Source organism: Cibotium barometz, chromosome 43, assembly GCF_041138505.1.
Source record: "Cibotium barometz isolate CiBa-2024 chromosome 43, ASM4113850v1, whole genome shotgun sequence".
NCBI classification, from domain to species: Eukaryota; Viridiplantae; Streptophyta; class Polypodiopsida; order Cyatheales; family Cibotiaceae; genus Cibotium; species Cibotium barometz.
This window is the reverse complement of record NC_141088.1, coordinates 13,596,946-13,619,675: the sequence shown is the minus strand read 5'-3', so window position 1 is coordinate 13,619,675 and position 22,730 is coordinate 13,596,946. Positions and strand designations below refer to the sequence as shown.

Here is a 22,730-nt window from a genome sequence, read left to right as displayed (position 1 = left end):
GATTTTAAAGTCCAAAAGGCTTAGATTTCATTGTAATAACCTAAGGAATAGCTTAGCAATTATAATTAGGAGTAGAATCTACTCTAAAATTATGAGCATTAAGCTTTATTAGGTGTGAATTAGAGTGGAATAGTTAATTGTGTTCATGGGTTCTACAAATTTTTCATGCATTGGTAGCTTAAAAGCACGCAAGTGGTAGCTCAAAGTGGGATAGTTAATTATGTTTATTCTCAAAAACGACTTATACACAAGTGATAGTTTTCACACTAGGCCGACCAAACTTAAAAATGATCCGACCTCTATTACTAGTCTTAAGCAAGTATGTTCACACAAAGTCCTTAGACTATCCCTATTTAATATTAAGCACAAGGTAAGGTCATTTTATATATTACAGTGACGTCTTACAAAAGATAAGTGCCCATTCGAGCATGTAAGATGACAAAGCGCCTTACGATAGGTCAAATAGATGAAACCATATTAACCTACGAAGTGGTACACTTATCTTTTAAACTAGAAATGAATGATACATGTAAATATAAATCAACCATAAGTCTTCCAACTAAGATTGCAACCATAAATAATTGCACTTACACATATACAAAATATAGCACATTCTAACTATACAAAATGTCAGCATGTGGCCAAATAAATGAAGTAACTCCTCATCATGATAATGTAAACAACAATAAATATGCGCTATGCACAACCCTGTAGCCATACAATGTCCTAGTTGGCTCCACCGTAGTGCTTATTGCCTATTACTCAATAATGCCAATTATGTTAGTTACATACAATCAATCCCAACATGACAACATATGCTAGACACAAACATAAATACCAATAACACTAGCTCAATATATAATACAAAACCACCTACGATACAAATAACACTAGCATGGCTCCAAATGTGCATGCATCAACAACACTAGCTCGCTAGTATCTAATTTGAAATCACTCATGATACTAACTACCAACATGGTGTAATGGTATTTCATGCATCCCTAATCTATCATAGAAGGATTTAGCTAGCGAACTCTCTCTCGGCAAATATATATTCATAACAAATGGATACATCTAGAGACTCTCCCTTCCACAATGAACTTGACAGCAATGATCGATTACCATATAATGATCATAGAAGGGTTATCCTCAAATAACACAACGCTCCTAACATTACTGTAACTAAACAAACAGTCTCTATCAAATAATATCTTCAACAGTTGCAAACATATACAAAATTATTCGATTTGCTCAACACCTTCTCAACTATTCTAGGTATGCACTTTTTAAATTCACAATATTCTGAACAAATTTAGGACAATATGAAGAACAGAGGGTATTTGTAAATTCAATTAGGATGAGTGGGATGGAAAAAGAAAGAGTATATCATGCAACCAAAAAGTACATGACCTGCTGCCTTTATGTTAGGGACTTTGGAGACAAGCCCCACACATAAAAAGGGAAGATCTCACACATAAGCACGACATCTCCCAGTTCATTGGGAGTCGTGGACTACTCATAGGGAAGCACTTGCGCAGCTTTACTATGCTACTATCACGCAGGACGAGTTTTGGCCTTTTGTAGAGCATCTTCTCAAGTTATGTTGGCCAATTGTTAGGATTTTCAAGCATGTGCACAGAGATGTGCCTTACATTGGGAAGATTTATGCGGCCATGGATCAGATGGTTGGGAACATCCGTTTGATAGAGACTAATGTACATGAAAGACAAGAGTTGCAGGATCTTGCAGTGAGTAAATGAAACCAATATGATTCTCCACTATATCCAACTGTATATGTGCTTAACCTAGAGTTTCAACACAAGGGGAGACAGTAGCAGACAGACAGTAAGGTGATGCGTGGTTGGAATGCCACTTTACAAAGGTTGGTTGGTACTCCAAAGGAAGGACGCAAGATGAAGGATCAGCTTGCAAACTACCGCAACAAACAAGGAATGTTCGGATGGACTGACGCACAACATGACACGTTGAAAGCCGAAATTTAAACTTTCATTTAAATCTATGAATCATTATTTGAAGTCTAAATGTGGTTTTTCAAATTTTCATGTTTAGGTTTCATGTTGGTGTTGTCACTTGGTGGAAAGAATATGGCAAAGAAACGCTAGAGCTTCAACACCTGGCCATTCGTATTTTGGAACAAGTGCGCTCTTCGTCATCTTTGGAGTGTTTATGGAGTACCTTTGGTTACATACACTCAAACAAGAGGAATCGCCTTGGGAGTAAGAAGCAAGTTAGTTTCATCAATAGTAGAGCTGGTGTGAATTGGCAATCCCCTTCTCAAACTCCTCTTCAAACCTCTTCCAAATCCTCAATCTTCTTCTTCTGACGACACACAAGACAGAAATCAACCTCATTTACAACCAATGGAGGAGATGCATGTGCAAGTATGTCAACTCTTTTAATACAATATTGTACCATGCTGACATAAATACCGGAGATACCAACCGTAGAGCCTAGGATCGAAGTAACAAACCACAAATGAACCTTTTCTGAACAATGACAAAAGTGCAAGCCAATGCATAGCACTTAAACACTCACATGCACACACAAATACCTAATTTATTACTAATGAATTGGAAAGCACATGCTGTAAGTATGAGAGAGAGGGGGGGAATGAAACGAAGTTGTTTAAACCGTAGTAGTGGGGGAAAGGGTTAGTATGCATGAGGATTTCGATCCAAAATATTACTACGGATATCCCCACTCGCACACGGCTTGACAGCCTACCCACGTTGATGTGATCATTGTCCCTACCTGGTCCAACCTGCGTGGCTGGAACCACATGGTCCTGAGGCAACCCATCATGACTAATTCGTGCCTGGAACATCTTCAATCCTGAAGCAACTGGGCACTATCTAGAAAGAGGCGTCACATTCTCACCCACTAATACGACATTTGACCTCGGTTCTACAACTTTCGGATGAACACAGAACAAAGGAACAAGCCTACCCTCACCAAAGGTGTTGGTTTTCCTGAGTTCATCATGCAAGCTCTGACTTGTGTTCCAAGCTTTCGTTGCATCCTCTTGTCAATGAGTACCTGCCATTTGTATCTCTGACAAACCTCAGATCAAGCACCTCCTGATGTAGACCCTGCTCAATATTATCATGCACATGCACAAATCAAGAAACACCTTCCTCAAAACTTTTGACTGAAAACTATAACAACCTTGCTTCCTTGGCTACACATGCACCAAACAACTTCCACCAACTGCATGTTAATTTTGCAAAATTAGTCCTCCCTAACTTCTCCCTATGGATGCTCCATAGCAAAATTCTCAATGATGGATGCAAAAGAGCAATCTCAAGACTCACCAACACACCACCTCCACTGGCATTAAAGATTATTCATCACATACGTGACTGAAAACGTGGCCATTCCCTTCAAGAGCACTGCACTCAGAAATCTGCCACTGCTCTACCAACTCAACTATAATTTGGCCATGGTGTTGAAGGCCATTTATTTGTGGATTGCCTTTCCCAACTTGCCAACTATCCCTTTCCAGCACAATGTTAAAAGGGTTGGCTTGCAAGTTAAGATGCAAACTTCTCAACAGGTTTGGCAACTACTAGTCCCGGATTAAAGTGCGAGATTGGGTTCGAACAACTCTGCCCACATGGTGCCTCGGGCTATTTTTCACTGCGTACCTGGCTCCTCTTCCTGAAGAAGACCTCACAACAAAAGTAAAGTGGATCCCAACCAAGTAAACTGAGGGTAAAGCACAGAAACCGAGCAAGCATTCAGGGAGCGATAGCTTCAATACCAGGAATCAGTCTTGCTGTAAGTCGCGGGCTAAATACATTGCACCCTTGGGTGTTCTAAAATGACCTTTCAAAGACAACCTTTCCCCAAAAAAGAGATTGAAGAAAGAGACATCTTTCGATGCTTGCATTTACAAGTTACACTGGCAAACAAGGGCATGCATAGGTTATAGCCCCAGTTGCAAAGCAGCAACTTCCCTTGTGTGTATGCATTCACAAAAGTTGAACTCACATGAGCTTTCCTTGGGATGAATGCAAAAAAAAAAGGCATAAGATTGAAAGGAGCATGAGGTTTGACGTTCGCATACGCTTGCATATCATCGTTGCATGCCCATGCAACACAGCAGAGGCATCCGTTGGCATCACAGACACACGGGCATGATACCTAGGGCATAATTAAGGATAATAAATTAAAAAGTTGTATATAGGAGAGCTGTTAGGACTGTGTGACAATGCAGAGGAATCAATTAAAAACTAATGCGCTCTCTCTCTCTCTCTCTCACTCTCACACACACACACACACACACACAGAATGTTGAAACATATGGGCGTTAGAAGATGCTTCACCTCTCTTCAAGAGTGCTGCACAAGAAGCCAAGCATGGGCTTCCCCACACTACGAGCAGGTGACACGGGATGCAACAACTCTTCCCCACTACGAGCAGAAAACACAAACATGAAGAAAGTTCTTCTCCGACACCTAAGTAGGTTTTACACCATCCCGCCCAAAATACGATGGGCGCTCCTTCACTGCACATGGACGTTTCACACACATGAATGAACACTTTAATGTGAGCAAAACCACAGATTCTTGTCTCGCAATTTTTGGAGCCGTATTGATACTCTTTTAGTGTTGGTACATTATTGTATGCATCTTACTTTGCCTTTGAATCCATGTCAAAACCACGTATGTACTATTGGTCAGTAAATCGTACTAGACATATATTCACTCCATCTGCCTATTCAATTAATTAGTGCCCACTTGTGGGCACTAATTAATGAATAGTCTAGCGTATAAAACCTTACCAAGCTCTCTCTCCTCTGTACAATGCAACAAACAATTTTGAACCCTCCAGTGTCGATAGCAAAAAGAGCATTGATCACTACACAAATAACAAAATGGACACAAGATCGCAAACTATCTCTCTTTCTCTATCTCACATCCCACATGACAACGAGTGTGGTTTTTTTAATCAATATTTTTTTCTCTTTGCAAACTCTCTCTCTCTCTCTCTCTCTCTCTCTCTCTCTCTCTCTCTCTCTCGGCTCTTGCCTCGGGTCCAAAAGCCTCGTGCATACATTTTTATAGCCTCTATGGAAGAATCCAGAAGCTTGCTGAAGATCAACCTTCGCGAACGTTCAACAAACGCCTCGCACAAGTCTAAGGTTCCATTTTTGTCCCATCTCTAACCAAACAACTCGTATATTTGTGGAAAAGGGTACTTATTCTTAATCATGATTTGATTCAAACCACGGTAGTCTATGCGTAGCATCGATATGGGCATACATATTTGTAAAGGTTACAAGGGTACTTCTCTTAAGGTCGATACGCATTAGCACATTTGTGTTCTGAGCTAAAGACTTAAATCCAATGGTCTTTGAGACTTATATTGTTAGTTTTTCTAAAGTTGAAAATTTTCATACACCTCTAGTTAGGAAGAATTTTGAGGTGACAATGTTTAACCTGACTCTACTACACCCAATGACCCTCTATCCTCCTCGTGTCAACCAAGCCATAGGTCACATCACTGAAATGAGACACAAAAGAGTGCATTCCATCTTTTGAGGTATGAATCTTGGGATCCTACATCTAGCAAAAAATCCTTAATAATGAGCCATGACAACACTAACTTGGGCAGTGAGACTCGTCGTCTTCCAATCACATCTAGAACCAAGACTGATGTGGGTGACAACTCCTAATTAAACCTCTAGTTAGGAAGAATTGTGGGTGACAATGTTTAACTAGACTCTAGTGCATCCAACGACCCTCGATCAACATCAACCAAGCCTTCAGTCACATCTAGAACCAAGACTGATGTGGGTGACAAACTCCTAATTAAACCTCTAGTTAGGAAGAATTGTGGGTGACAATGTTTAACTAGACTCTAGTGCATCCAACGACCCTCGATCAACATCAACCAAGCCTTCAGTCATGTCACTGAAATAAGATACACAAGAGTACATTCCATCTTTTGAGGAATCTACATCTAGTAAAAAGTCATTAACAATGAACCACGGTAACATTGAATTGGGCCTCGAGATTGATGGTCTTTCAATCACATTTGGAACTACGAATGATGGTCTTTTAGTCACTCCTAGAACCTCCCATCTTGTAGCCCCACCCTTTTCGATCGGATCTATTAATAGTGTTATAAACTTTATGAGACGTGTCTCCAGGCACCCAATCCCAACTACCAGCTATATAAGTGCACTTGTAGTAAAAACATCACAATTTGCACTGTGGCAAGAGTAGTCTTGGATCAACTTAAGGTTCTAACCACCATTAAATAGACCCTTTAGCTAATCTTGAAGGGCAAAGGAGGACAATTGGTAGTAAGAAATTTCCCAAATATTCATATGACACCCAAACAGCTCATGCAAAGAGCAATGTTACCTGCAAACATGGGAACATCAGCTCTGAGACCCCCAAATACACCATCTCATACCTTACATGCTAATCCTATCAATCCTGCAATGTAAATAATCTAGTAGCCCATTAGAGAACCTCATCTTTGTCACTTCTTTACAGGGGAAACCAATCACTTCTTCACATCCTCGTGAAGACTCCTTCTTCACACATTATATAGGCAACCCTTTTGACTTTCTTTGCCCCTCATATGATCACAGTTTGAAAGGATAAGGTATATCCACCATAGTCTCAAAGTCACAAAGGATGTAGCTTGGAAGAAACCTGAGATGGTGAAGGCAAAAGGCTACCTAGCTTATATATGCCCCATTATTTAAGTCAAATAATAATTATTTGTCTCCCTATCCGCACTGATGCCTCTACATGGAACATCTATCAATGTGATGATGAGCTGGATGAATCTGACGAATGCAAGATCAAGAATCTTTTGAAGCATTCCCTCAAGTATAGGTGGAACCTTGGGGTGATTGAATATGTAGTGGGAATCCCTACTTCTCCTCTGTGTCCGAGTCCACCTTGTCGAAGCTTATGCTTGGATGGCAAAACTGGGCACTGGTGTAGATCACTCATTCCTAAGAGATAGACTAGTTTTCAAGTGCTTAAAAAACCTTTATAATAGACCGGGCACTCACTCCTAAGAGATAGACTAGTTTTCAAGTGCTTAAAAAACCTTTATAATAGACCCGGCACTTGTTTAGATCACTCATTCCCAAAGATAGACTAGTTTTCAAGTGCTTAAATATTCTTTATAATAGTTTTCACACTAAGTGGAGCCAGATGGAGTTCAATTACTCCACCTATATGGCTATCAACAAGCAAAAGGAGGGTGAATAGATCAAAGATTACATCACTTTTATTTTGGCATCTTGATTCAAGAGCTAAGGAATGAGAAGTACTTGACGACTTGTAATAGTTGTCATATCTCCTCTAGGGTCTAAAGGACAAAACCACAAGACCACTAATACAATACCAAGAATATCTATTTTGAGTATTGCAGCAAAGATCTTGACAATAACCAAATAGATAGTGACTCATGGCACCCTCAAAAGGTTCCTTTGAAACCTCAACTTCAAAAGCACCCCAACGTAAGAAAGAAGGAATTCCTATTGGAGGAATGAGTGTTAATGAGCTTACCACTTGATTGCTCAATCTCAACAAGAAAATCATCCAACCTTAAGACCTAAAGGCTTAAAAGAGTATCCTAATTCAATGGATATATCTCAAGTTGAGAAGGCTTGAGAGTTGGTCAAGGCATGCCAAGCACATCTTAAACTTGTGCTAGAATCCATTTCACCATAACTTGAAGTTCAACTTGAGCATGAATTAGAATTTTTGAAAAAAAAGATATGCCCTATAAAAACTAATAGAGCAACCACATGCACTGCTTGAAGTAATGATTGAGGATTTGGAAGAAGGCTTTGATGGACCAACCGCCGCAGAGGAAGATATTCCATCATTAGGGAGATGACCTTAGAACTCCCCTAAACTAAGGAGTCAATATACCATTCCAAGTCTAAGCCCACCAAGACAAACTAGGGTGGGTATAAGCCCTAGGACATTGTTGGATGAGGGAGTAGATGCTTTGCACGTTCACACAAACACACACGCACACAATCACACACAAGCTCAAAGAGTAAGAGAGACATACTGCAATAGTTGGAAGTACTCAATGATAATGATCATGAATGTGTGGAGTACAAAGTACTAGTAGCCCTGGCCCTAGGCTTGACGTGGCTAACACACTAGAGTGTGTTCACACATGGGGAAAAACGTGTGCCAACACAAGGTAAAAAGTGCCTCTGTGTAGGGTTGTTCACACTAGAACTTCCAAGGCTAATAAACCCCCCTGAAGTGAATGGTGTGAACATGTATAGGGTGGAGTAGAGACTGGGTGAACCCATCTGCCACATTGCTTGTATAGGCACATAAGTCAAGGCAGTCCCCCCTGCATTGAGACTTTCCTGACATAGGAATAGTGCACCTCAATGTGCTGTGTCCACGCATGAAATATATGATTCCGTGCGACTGCTAATGCGCTTTGACTATCAGTTAAAAGGTGGTAGAAGATTCCATGATCTGCCAATAGAAGGCGGAGTCATACACCTCCATAGTAGTTGTCAATACTGCCATCATGTACTCAGCTTCATAACTTGAAGTGGTTACTATGAGATTTATTGCTGAGCCATGAAATACATGAACTACCAAGAAGGAAACAGTTACCATTGGTTGACACTTTAGTCTTATATAACATGCTGTCCAATGACTATCAGTGTAGGCAATCAAGCATAAAGAAAATGCATTGCTGCTTCATTGTTTGCCAATGCCAAGTGCTGGGGCAATGTATAAATCTACTCAACTATGACACTGCATACTGAACAAGAAGATGGGTAGTGCATAGATAATAATTCATCTGACAGTTCACTGATGAGGGGCAGCATCAAAAGCATCTTTGAGATAGCAAGATGATGCTCCCCTCAATTGGTATAAATTGGATACCCAAATAGTAATGCAAAAGCCCCATGTTTGTAACATCAAATGCATGTTGTATATCATGAGCAAATCATCACGACCAATTTCTACTGAATCTGTTTATTGTTAGAGCAAAGCAGCAGAAGGCTAAATGCATGGTTAAAACCCAATTATCATTCTCCAATCATCAAAAGGAGAAAGTGGCTCCTCATGTATTGCAGAAGCAACAAGGACTGGATCAACAAAATGAGATGCATATCCAAAGGCAGTGCGTGTCTATAGGAAACTCTCTGTGAGTAACAAATGGCTACATCCTCTTTAATTAATGCATCACCCATGGCATCTTGATCCAAGCATGGCTGATCTAGAGCAATATAGGAAAGTTGGGCTGTTAAATTTGCGAAAGGAGTAGAAGACTGATTTGGAGCCAAAGGAGGCTCAACGGATTCAACACCAGTACCAAATAATGGTATGAAGATGCAAACAATTTCCAACAGGCAGGGCATAAGCTATCAAGGAATACTGAATACCAATACATAAACAAAGGAACCTTAGTCAATGGTCAAGATAACAAGGTGGAATCAGTAATGGAAATGGGATGATATAACAATCTATCAAAGTGGGGGCAGTAAGGCATACATCCAGCCACACCATGAGAGTATTAGGCAACCTCTCAGTATGGCAAAATAAAAGAGATGTGTAATCCCACACGGATTGATGTAAAGAAAACATGAATTATGCATAGTGATAAGGCAACCAAGCTGAAGACAATGTAACATTCTAACTCCATTAGCATCCATGTAAATGAGCTGCAAAGGGGAGGCGATTCGGACACGAAGCTAGGAAAGAAAGTAATACATCTCAACAAGTAAGCACTCTGCATAAAGGAATGTCTCCAAGACATAGCACAATTGAGAGGTCAAATGCATAAGTGACCAGGGACATCCCCAATAGCAATACACAGCATGTGCCCCCCATCAAATGCAACAACCATAGAGACAACTGAGGTGACAAGTGCTAGAACACATAATCACCAATGTATGGATCATCACAAGGATCAATATCTGGCATAGAAACATCAGGCAATAAAGATGTAGAGACTAAGGCACAAACATCATGAGTCCAATCAGCCTCTTCTACTGCATTAAATGAACCAACACCAACTGACAATCCAAATCAGCAATCTACAAGTGGAGTCGACGGACACAGTGTGAAATATGTCATGGAATTAGCATGTCAAAAGCTAATGTAGAATTAGCAAGTCGAAATTGTTCCTTTTAAGTAGAAGGTTCCCTTTTATGTGAAATTGTTCATGTAAAACTTGCCTTAAATTGTTGAATACATAGGGTAGCATCGTAACTATTCTATAAATTTTGACACCATGCTATCCACATATAATGTATTCTCACATAGCAAACATAGAACTTTTTAACACATCGTCACATGTAAGAAGGCTATACATGTCACCTCTCCCCTGTGTGATATGTTGCACCACAAGGAAACACTTGCTCCCCCTACCAACTTGTATAAGTTTGGAGTTAAGACAACTCACAAAGTTGGTCATAAGTTATTTATTCCTTTTGTCTTAAAGTTGGACATTATATATTTACATAAAATTATCCTTCTAATATACATTAGTATTTCCCAAAAAAAATGTAAGTTTTTCAGTCACAAATTACTTTCAAATACATTATTTTTATGGAGAGAAATTTCAAAATGACAAAGATTTTTGTATCTCTAAATTGATGGCATCACATTCACAGTGCGTAACTCCAATATGGCATGATTGTTAAAACACATTTCATTTAAATTCCAACACATCTAACATAGTCTAACATAGATTCTTACTTATTCGGATTGATTAAGCCCTATAACACTTAACTGCATGTATTTTTTTCACCAACACGCTAATATCACCATTATCACCCAATGCACAAGGCAAAATAACATCCTTATAGACTCTTATTCAGATTGATTAAGCCCTATAACACTTGAATGCATGTATTTTTTCACCATCAAGCTAATATCACCATTATCACCCAATGCACAAGGCAAGCTAATATCCTTTTTGCATATACCACCATATTTAACATGAGCAATACAAGATTCAATACAAACAAAAATATGTAATCATTAGCAAATTACCATGCTATGCTCCCAAAGCACACATGCGCACAAACCATCCCATGCTAATGAATGATTGAAGGTGATTGTGAAACCTTCATTATTTAATCACATACCAAACCACACATGACATCTACTTTTTAAGACTAACTTTAACTAGCTCCTCATGGCCTTTGTCCCAAGCATGAAAATATTTCAAGGCATTTTTTACTTCCATAATACATCACATACACTTATCTAAGTTTCAATCCCTCTTCATGGCCTTTGACCCAAGAAACAAAATATTGCAAGGCATTTTTTTATCACCATTCTCAATGTGAATGTGAACTCTCCATTTGATAAAAACACCATTACACAAACCATCAAACCATCGATGCTTGCACCCATCTAAAACAAACCACAAACTATGCAATCCATGCCAAAACCATATATTGCATATAAACTCGACAAAAAGAGTATCACCCCAAAAGATAGCATTTACAATAGTCAATAGAAATCATGGGATGTAAATATTGACATGTTGGAATATCTCAGAATCCACCAAAAGAAGCTACACTTAGTGTCTAGGTCTAATTAGCAATGTAAGTGCACAAAACAATTTGTCCCAACCACAGGTGTTAGGAAAATAATTTCTTTTATTATGAGTAGTGTAGTTATTTCTTTAACATCTATACAAATAATTATAATTATAGCTATACATATAATAAATCTAGTTATTTCTTTAACATTTATACATATAATTATAATTATCTGTATAACTATACACACTCAGTGTCTAGTTAGCAATGTAAGTGCACAAAACAATTCATCCCAACCACGAACGTTAGGAGAATAATTTCTTTAATTATGAGTAGGTGTTGATGTTGGGGTTAAAGGCCCATGTGGCCAGGACCCCATGTACAGTTGGATGTACCATTCATTCATATAGTGAATAGCTTGAAGATAAGGGTGATTTAGCACCCACCAAATTTGTGTGTTATCTCTCTCTGTTACTCTCCGTTGCATCTCTAATCCTTCAATTGGTATCAGAGCTCTTGGTGGCCGACTGGGAGAGCATCTACGAGCTTCGAGTAGCCCTGATTCAGGTTGTGGACCTTTTTTTGTGGATTGAAACATCAACAAGTCTCAGAGCAGTCTACAGGAGGCGTCGCCACATTTCAGGATAGCACTACACTATTTTTGCCATAACTTTTGTGTCCAATATCTGTTTTGGGCGTGCTAGTGCTCAAAACAAAGAGCACGACAAGCTCTACAAGTTCATGTGGTTTAATAGATCTGATTTTTGAAATATAACAGGTATTTGTGTGCTGCCTAACAGATACAAAATTATCGGGACTGCACTTTTGTTGAGGGAGATACATATGCCCAATATATGCTCAGCAAGAGCAGTTGTTTGAAGCATTTGGATGTTTTGCTTGTTGAAGGAGCATATTGAGAGGATATTTACTGGAAACTACAAACACTATATGCCTAAGGTTGGAGCAGCCACATTTGTGTAGTTTATGCTCACAGAAAGAGCAAGTTTCCTTGATATGCGTTATGCCTAAGAGAGGCAGGTTGCGATTATGCCTCTCTAAGAGCATATGTGCAAAGTAGGCATAGAAGAGGGGACATCTATGTCCAATCACTTGAATGAGTTCAATACAATTTTCATCCAACTTTCATCACAAAAGATTGCATTTGATGATTCGGTGAAAGTAATGTTTCTGCTTATCACTTTGCTTGAAAGTTGGGATACTTTCAGGATAGCTATAAGCAACTCGGCTCCTGCAAGTGGATTGACATGTGCGGATGTGGAGAGCAGCCTACTTACAGAGGAGGTCAATCGGAAGAACAATGCTGGCTCAAAAGGTTCTAGTGCATTGATAGTCAGAGGGAGATCACAGCAAAGGGGGAAATCTTGTGAGAGAGGTAATCTAGAAGCAAGTCTTGTAGCAAGAAGGATATTGAATGCTATTACTGTGGCAAGAAGGGCCACGTGAAGAAAGATTGGTACAAGTGGAAAAAGGAAAAAGGCAAAGGCAAGAGCAATAATTAGAAGGATGATGCTAAGAAGGAAGAGAAGCCTAAGGCAAGGATAGAGGAGGTCAACACCATTCGCAGAGTGATGGTGATGATGGTGATGTCTTGTATACCTCTATTTTCTCAGATGCATTTCTGGTTACCAAACGGATGATAGTGTGTCACAAGACTGGATTATTGACTCAGGAGCATCCTTTCATCTTACTCCACACAAGGAGTGGTTTGCCTTTTATGATGCAGGAAGGAAAGGATGTGTGAGGTTGGGAAATGATTATGCCTGTGACATTTTTGGAGTGGGAGATGTGCATCTTTCACTTGCAAATGGCTCAGCTTTTGTGCTCAGGAATGTACGGCATGTGCCTATGCTTAAGAAGAGCTTGATTAGCACTGGACAATTGGATGACAGTGGTTACGATGTTTTCTTTGCCAATCACTCATGGAAAATCAGCAAAAGGACTCTCGTAGTTGCTAGAGGTTCCAAGTCCGGAACTTTGTACTCTTTGCATGTGTCTGGTGTTAAGGATCATGTGATTGCTGTAACTGAGCAGCCATCTGTTTCATTGTGGCATCGCCGGTTGGGACACATGAGCATGACAGGAATGAACATACTTTCTGGTTTGCAGTATGTTCCTATGTTTAATTTTTCAAATTTTAGCATGTGTGAGCATTGCATGTATGGGAAGCAAACACGGTCTACACGGAAAGTGTGGGTCTATCCTCTTCGGAAGAAGAGTGATGTCTTTGATGCATTTCAGAAGTTCTTAGCATTTGCTGAAAAATCAGTCAGGCAAGAAGCTCAAATGCCTGCATACTGATAATGGAGGAGAGTATACCTCTCATACATTTAAGAACTTTTGTGAGCTACGTGGCATCAAGTGACTACTCCTGAGAATCCTTCTCATAACAATGGGGTTGCTGAGAAGATGAATATAACTATTCAAGAAAGGAATATAAGCATGCTTTCTAATGCTGGTCTACCTCATGGCTTTTGGGCTGAGTCTATCAAGACAGCAGTGCATCTTATCAATAGATCGCCTACTAAGGCACTAGATGGGCAAGTGCCCGAAGAGGCTTGGTCAACTTCCATCAGCTTATGGGCATCTTCGTGTATTTGGCTGTGAAGCTATGTTCATATCCCTAAGGAAAAACGTAGCAAGCTTGATCCCAAGTCAAGGAAGTGCATTTTTCTTGGATATGGTGATGCAAGCGAGATGAAATACCGATTGTGGGATCTAGAGGCTAGGAGGATAGTATGCAGCCATGATGTTATCTTTAATAAGGACAAGATGCACAAGAAGCCAGCGAAGACTGTTAAGATACACAGAGTGGTGTTTCAGGAGGATGGACATCCACCATATGAGAGGCATGAATAGCCTGCTCCACATGATGTAGGGCATGGACAGCCCATAGATCGTGAGGTGAGAGACCCACAGCCAAGTGAACAACCTCAGATTATGCAGGATATGCAGTTGGGACAGCCAGGAGCTCAAGTTGAGCCAGTGTTGAGATGATCTTCTAGAGTCTCACGTCCTCCACAGAGGTTTACACCATCTCTTGACTATGTCATGTTGACAGATTGTGGTGAGCCTTCATGCTATACAGATGCTATGTCTTGGGATGACAAGCATAAGTGGGAGAAGGCCATGAAGTCAGAGATGGACTCCTTGATGAGAAGAATGCAACTTGGGATTTGGTTTCATTGCCCAAAGGCAAGCATGCATTGCCATGCAAATGGGTGTATAAGTTGAAGATATCTCCAGCAGATGCATTGCCTAAGCATAAGGCAAGATTGGTTACCAAGGGTTTTAAGCAAGAGAAGGGAATTGATTTTGATGAGAAATTCTCACCAGTGGTGAAGATGACTACCCTTTGTACAGTGCGTGCATTGGTTTCCAGAGAGGATATGGAGCTTGTCCAGATGGATGTCAATATAGCTTTCTTGCATGGGGATCTTCATGAGGACATCTATATGCAGCAGCCACCAGAGGGGTTTGTTGTGTAGGACAAGGAATGGATGGTATGTAAGCTTCAGAAGAGCCTTTATGGGCTGAAGCAAGCTCCACGGGAGTGGTACCATAAGTTTGATGCTTTTATGCGATCCTAGGGATATACAAGGAGTGAGATAGATCATTGCCTCTACACTAAGAAGGCATTGGATGTCAGCCTTGTGATTTTGATCCTTTATGTGGATGATATGCTAATTGCCGGGAAGTCTACTCATGATGTGGATGCTTTGAAGAAACGGTTGCATGAGACCTTCGACATGAAGGATTTGGGTGATGCCAGTCACATTCTTGGTATGAGGATTGTCAGGGACAGAAGCAAGAAAGTGCTCTCTCTGTCTCACAGAGGAGTACATTAGCAAGGTCCTTGAGTGTTTCAATATGGAGAGGGGGAAGCCCATAAGTACTCCGTTGCCTCCATATGTGAAACTCAGCCAAAAGGACAACCCTAAGTCAGATGATGAGAGGGCTGAGATGGCAAAGATCCCTTATGCATCCGCAGTTGGTAGCTTGATGTATGCCATGGTAGCTACACGTCCAGATATTGCTTTTGCAGTGGGAGTTGTTAGCAGGTATATGGCTAATCCTGGCAAGATGGGAGGCACAATGAAGAGTATCTTGAGATACTTGATTGGTACAAAGGATTTGTGCATTTGCTTTGGGAGGAAGGATACATCTGTCCTTGGTTATGCAGATACAGATTTTGCAGGGAATCTAGAAAATAGGTCTATGACAAGATATGTTTTCACATTCACTGGAGGTGCAGTTTCATGGATCTCTCATTTGCACCCTTGTACGGCTTTGTCTACCACTGAGGCAGAGTATGTTGCAGCCAGTGAGGCATGCAAGGAAGCTATATGGCTTACACGTCTAGTGGGAGACTTGGGCATTAGAGGAGAGGTTCCAGTTTTGCTGCATAGTGATAGTCAGAGTGCCATCCAGTTGGCACACATAATCCTTTCTTTCATGCTAAGATAAAGCATATTGAGGTGAAGTATCACTTCATCAGAGAGGTGCTTGAGGACAAGCGCACTAGGCTTGTCAAGGTTCATACAGATGATAACCCTGCAGATCTTCTTACGAGCGAAGAGTTTATTCTCTGAGTAGTTTGCACATTGCAGGCTGTTGATGGGCATTGGATAGCATGTCCACTGGGTTTTTCTCCCTTAAAGGCACATTGGCCTTTAAGTGGGAGGTTTGATAACTCAACATATCTTCTTACGAAGAGTTTATTCTCCGAGCGGTTTGCACATTGTAGACTATTGATGGGCATTGATGGGCATCGAATAGCATGTCCACTGGGTTTTTCTCCCTTAAAGAAGGCACATTAGCCTTTAAGTGTGAGGTTGTTGGGGTTAAAGGCCCATGTGGCCAGGACCCTGTGTACAATTGGATGTACCATTTATTCATATAGTGAATAGCCTGAAGATAAGGGTGATTTAGCACCCACCAAATTTGTATGTTCTGTGTGTGTGTGCGCGCGCGCGTGTGTGTGTGTGTGTTGCTCTCCGTTGCATCCCCAATCCTTCATTGGAAGCATAATTTCTTTACTTATGAGCAATATAGTTATTTATTTAAAATCTATACATATAATTATAACTATAACTATAACTATACACATAATAATATTACCTACAATGCTTTTAATGATAAAAATATACTCAAACTTTAACACTCTCAGTATTATATTCTATAGTGATAATAAACAATATTGTTGGTATAAATATAATTGGATCTATATGTTAGTGAACCTTAAGTTTTAATATTTTAAATTTAAAGAGTGGTTTTTTTTAAATCTTTGTTATAAAAATTATAGCAGTAATATTATAGAATAATAACTTATTAGTATTATTTATTATTTGAGATAATAAAATATGTTTTTCTTAATTGTATTTAAATGAGATAGTTTTATTGCATTATAAGTATTATGATATAATAAAATATGTGTAATGTAATATAATGTGTAAGGTAATAATTAGTATACATAAACTCTATAAACCTCACATTTGTACTATAGGGGGTTTGTTAGATATATATGGTAGTACTACAGTGTGAGTACACGTACTTATGCCATGAGCACTTTTGTCCCACTAGGTTTTTCCCCATGGCCATCTAGGTGTGAATGGACACCTTAGGGTTAGGTAGTTTATAAAGCAACCTCATTCTCAGTTTAGGGTTGCTACTCATTTGTACTCTCTCTTTGTACTTGTTGGGAGCTTCATCTCTCTCCTTTAAGATTGCCAATCTCTCACACACTCTACACCTCTGTTCTTATCTTTGAGCATTGTGTGTGTGTGTGTGTGTGTTTGAGTCCAGCTCTGTTTCTGTGAGCTAGTAATGAGGACCAAGAATATGAACCTCTCCTAGAGCTTTCCACCGTGACTCCAAGGATTGGATTCACGTTTTAGCAACTATGGACACTCTTTCACATAGGCTTGGGACAAGGTTTACACAATTGAACGATGCTAAAATCCCATCTCTATTCATGCTTGATGCATTTTTAAACAAAACTCATTCATCTTGAGTTAGCGTTCATGAAGGACTATGGCTATAGTACACATGAGATGAGTAGTTATGGGGGATGAAAGATGTCCAGGGCTATGGTGTAGATAAAGAGAGAGGGGTAGGATAGAATAATATCCATGGTTGTGGTGTAGATAGAGAGACAAGGGTAGAGAGAAAAATGAACAAAGCTGAAGAGAGAGACTTATAGCCTTAGAGGCATTCTTGGATGATCTCACTAATCATGTCAAGTAGGTAAAATATCTAGATATTATCTAGATCACACTCATAGGGAGTGTTCATACACACTAACATTCATAAGGAGTGTTCACACACACTAACACTCATAGGGAGTTTTCATACACAATAAAACTCACACACACTAACACTCATAGGGAGTTTTCATACACAATAAAACTTACAGTAGGGAGTGTCCACACATAGTGACACTGATAGGGAGTTTTCACACATGAGACTCCTAACCCTAACAATCCCCCCTTCAGAGTTAGTGTTCTAGGGAATAGCCTTCATACTTAAAGTGATTTAGGCTCATTGGCACCACATGAGACAAAAGATCATTGTGGCCATACCCGATATGATACAACTGACATAAGGATCCCCATATAGGAATTTGCAAAAGATAATTTCTCAAGCAAAATAATTATTCAACTATTCAACTTAAGCTATTGCAACAAATTCATGGTGGGTGATGCATTTCCTCCAATATAAACTGTCTAAAAGGTTGTGTAACACATAATCTCTTCTGAAAGAAGAGGTAACCATCATGACATGAATAATGACCAATAGGGTTCTAATTATTGTGTCTAAGCTTGATCCAAACTTCAGAGAAATTAGTGTTATGCTTATAGGATTGAAGGGTTCACTCTCAATCACAGAGATATTGGGGACACTAGGACATCTACTTAAAGCAACTAATGCCATAACGTTTTTCTCCCCTGATTGATATTGGATCATGGGTTGGAACTCTAAATAAATGAAGCACATTTAATATGACAATCAGAAATCAGAGGTTGGGTCAACAAATGACGAATTCTCTATTTCACCTTCAATGTAGTCCCAGTAACCTTTTTCCATCTGAAAATTTGTCAATCTAAACATCCAAGCATGGAAGCTGTTCTTATCAAGATTCTCTGCAAAAATCTGGTTTATTCCATCATTTGACATCTTTTCTACAACACAAATTTACCCGCAGCATCACTCTTGCTTGACGTGTACAAACTGTTGTATTCTCTACAGTGGTACTATACTGCACCCAAATTGTCACAACCTATGACCTTACTTTGCATACATACACCCAATGGCAACTTTGAGACCTCTTTGCAGCACATACAGTGTCTGCACAACCAATCACCCCTCCTGCAGTTCTAAAAATAGAGTTGTACTCTGTCCAAAATGTGCTGGCTACAACACCGATATTCAAAATGTAAGAACTAGTGTATGAGTCAAATATTTCTTAAGCTTAGAAAAGGAATGGTCATATATACTAGTCTAGTCAAAATATCTAGCTTTCTTAAGAAGTTTGGTTAAAGGTTGTGCAATAGTAGTAATATATGTAAAATTTATAAATGAACTTCCTATAGTAGCTACACAAATCAAGAAAAGATCAAAGTTCGTGAATATCACGCGGTTTGGGAGAATTGACAATGCTTTCGATCTTTTTAGGGTCTACTCAAATATCATCAATAGATACAATATGTCCTAAGTATTCAATTTCCTTTTAAAAGAAATTGTGATTCTCTCAAAGAAGTGAGACTACTTTTTCTAAATGTTGATTGTGCTCTTGATGATTCTTAAAAAAGATCAAGATATCATAAAAAAACACCACAATAAAATTTTGATGGTTTAAGAATATTCTATTTATCATTTTGTTATTAAAAGTAGCCAGAGCATTAGTTAAACCAAACAATATAATTAAAAACTCATAGTGACCGGTTTGGGTTCTAAAAGAAGTCTTGAAAATGTCACCTTCATCTATACGAATTTGATGGTAATCGGACTTGAGGGTAATTTTGCTAAAAAACTTGTGCTCCCTTGAGCTTATCTAGCAAGTCATCCACTTGTGATATTGGATATCGATTCTTCATAGTAATCTTGTTTAACGCACAATACACATTCAATATGTCCCATTCTTCTTTTTTATGAGAAAAACTAGAGCACCAAATGGAGAACTACTGGGTCTAATCAAACCCTTTCTCTAATAATTCTTCTATTTGTTTCTAAATCTCTTTCTACTCAAGCATGTCAACTCGGTGAGAACTAGAGCACCAAATGGAGAACTACTGGGTCTAATCAAACCCTTTCTCTTATAATTCTTCTATTTGTTTCTAAATCTCTTTCTACTCAAGCATGTCAACTCGGTAAGGAGCTTTACATGGCAGAGAGATTCTAGGGATTATCTCAATTTTAAGATTTTATTTCTTAGTGCAATTGTACTTAGTTCCTTGAAATACATCTTTCACTTTATAACTAGAGTGCGATGCATCTTGGTTAAGTGTTTTCTAATGCCTTTTTGAAAATGAAATCATGTGAGAACTACCATCATCATGCAAAATAGAAATGTGTTTTACTTTTGTTTTTCCTTGACTTCTCCACAAAGCATGAATATGAACCTTACCTTCTTCCGAATAGTCAGGATCGAACTTACCCTCTCTTGCTTGAGTGAATCGTCATCATCTTCAACCATGTTGACACAAGCCACTGCTGTGTTCTTTTTCTTCATTGGACATTCTGGTGCAATGTATCCCTCCTTATAACATTTATAACAGTTTGACGAGATAATTTTTCGGCTTGACATTTGAGGGTTTATTGTTATTATCTTTTTGAACATCTCCTTGGCCAGATCTTTCCTCTTATACATCCTAGATTTAACGGTTTATTGTTATTATCTTTTTGAACATCTCCTTTACTCTCATACATCTTGGATTTATCAAAATTGCTCGAATGAAAAGAGGATTTAAAAGACTTTTCATAAGTATTATCCTGCATTCTAGAATCTCTAGGAGTAGAAGTTTTACGTTCAGAATCGAGAGCATGATCCATAGTAGAACAAAGATTATGAGGATAAAACCTATTAACATTGCCCTAATGGTTGGCTTGAGACTGGCAATAAATTTTCTTCTTTGCTCTCTTTCTTTGACATCAATTACTTGAACCTACAATAGAATATAGGAATTTGAGGAAGATAATTTCTGAAGAAAAACAACTATTTAACCATTCAACTTAAGCTATTGCCAACAAATTCAACATAAACCAAGCTTTAGAAAATAACACATGAAAATACTTAGCTCTTGTACGATATAAACATTGGGTGCAAGATTTAGAAAATAACACATGAAAATACTTAGCTCTTATATAATACTAACATTGGTGGCGATCTTCCCCCTCTCATGTGTGTGGCCTATTCTCCACACATGAGTATTTTAAACCATTCAATTGCTAAAATAGACCATAGTCTCCAAAAATACAAAAGTTGTGCTTTTTCTTGCACAACGCTCTCTCTTTACCCAAAAAAGAGATCTCTTCAATATTATATTACTTGGGGCTAGGGGAAAGCTATCAAGCTTTACATAATAAATATTTGCAAGTCTATGCTTTAAGTCTAAGCTTGTAGAAATAAATAAATGAATGTGCATAAGCTAGAACATATATACAAAGCTTATCCAAAATAATGAATGCCTTCCAAAAATAATAACTTGTGAACTCTTACCTCAATCTTCAGAATCCTTTTCACCTATAAAACATCTAACAATAAATTGGTAAACATTTATTCCATAGGCAGACAAACCATCACCACACATGTTCATCAGGCATAAGTACTCCAAGAATATCTCTATAATACAAACCAACTACAACATAGGAAGCATCAAGCATACGTCAATGTACACCAAATGTATTAATATTTGAAATGGCATTACCCACAATATTAAGAAAAATTAGCATGACATAAAGACAATCCAAGAATCCCCAAATTATCTAAGAGGGTAGAATAATAGTTTTAAGAGAGCTTAAAACACATTCTCATAACAACAACAAATCACAATCAAGCTGCAAATGGAACTTGACCACACATAAGATTCTTTAGCTTCTAGAACTATCCCCTTGACTCAAAACACGGATAACATAGGAATGAAGCCTTTTATAAGATAAGGCATTACAAACATATTAGAGCAAAAACACATACATGGATTATTTAATTTAGATTTCAAGGGACATCTCGTGCGAGGAACCCTTGACTCAAATATAAAGGTTCATGAAAAAGTAATTTTTCTCAGGGGGAGAAACTCCTTCAGTATGTAGAGCTTGTAGAGATGAAGTCAATGTCGATGGAGTCACATGCGTGGAAGCTGGCAACATGGCCACAACTACTCTGATGGAGTTAAGCAGTGGTGATGTCAAATCTTAGTGTTACCGAGATGATGTAGGGCAGTTCTGTTGCCTCTGGTACTACCCATGGGGTGAGGATAACTGATGCAGGGAGCATCAAATCTGTGAGAAACTTGGGAAAGCCCCAAAAATTAAACATTCTTGTCTCTTCAATTTTTATGTAGATAGCCAATTTTGGGAAAAGAGCCAAAATGTTAAAGGTGGACTCTTCAATTTTGGCTCAGGAGGCCAATTTGAGAAAAACCCCTAAAATTTATGTTTTTATTGGCTTCAATTTTTGATGTAGAGGAAATTTTGTAAAAGCCCCAATTTTTCTCTAATATTATAGCTTCATATTAATGTAGAAATGGAAAATTTTGAAAAAACTTCAAACTTTTAAACATTAATTAGATGATTTTACCATCAATTTTGAAAAGCCCTACTTTTCGAATTTTTTCTAATGCTGCATAGTCTGTGCCTCCATGTGTGTGGTTTTGGGAAGATTGATGGAGGATCTTTGTATCCCTTCATACATCCCTACTCCTATTCTCACTGATAGTCTAAGCGTAATGACAGTTGTAAAGAAACCTATCTTTCATGCAAGGACCAAGAACTTTGAAGTGCATTACCACTATGTAAGAGAGTGACTCCATGCAGGAGAGATCAATCTAATCTATTACATAACACATGACAATGTGGTGGATCTTTTGACTAAAGTCTTATCATGTGAAAAGTTTGAGGCGTTCTGTAAAGCTTTGAGCCTCTTCCCTTTCAGAGACTAATCTACAATCTCTGTAAACCT

General features: G+C 38.7%; 1 long non-coding RNA gene across 1 annotated transcript; it reads right to left on the bottom strand.

Moving 5' to 3' along the window:
* Nucleotides 1–2,347: 2,347 nt before the first annotated feature.
* Nucleotides 2,348–4,559, bottom strand: LOC147613555 (uncharacterized). The gene is made up of 3 exons (XR_015263158.1): nt 4,347–4,559; nt 4,088–4,164; nt 2,348–3,110 (listed from the first exon to the last, which is right to left on the bottom strand). It is a non-coding gene; the product is annotated as an uncharacterized LOC147613555 (long non-coding RNA).
* Nucleotides 4,560–22,730: the final 18,171 nt, after the last annotated feature.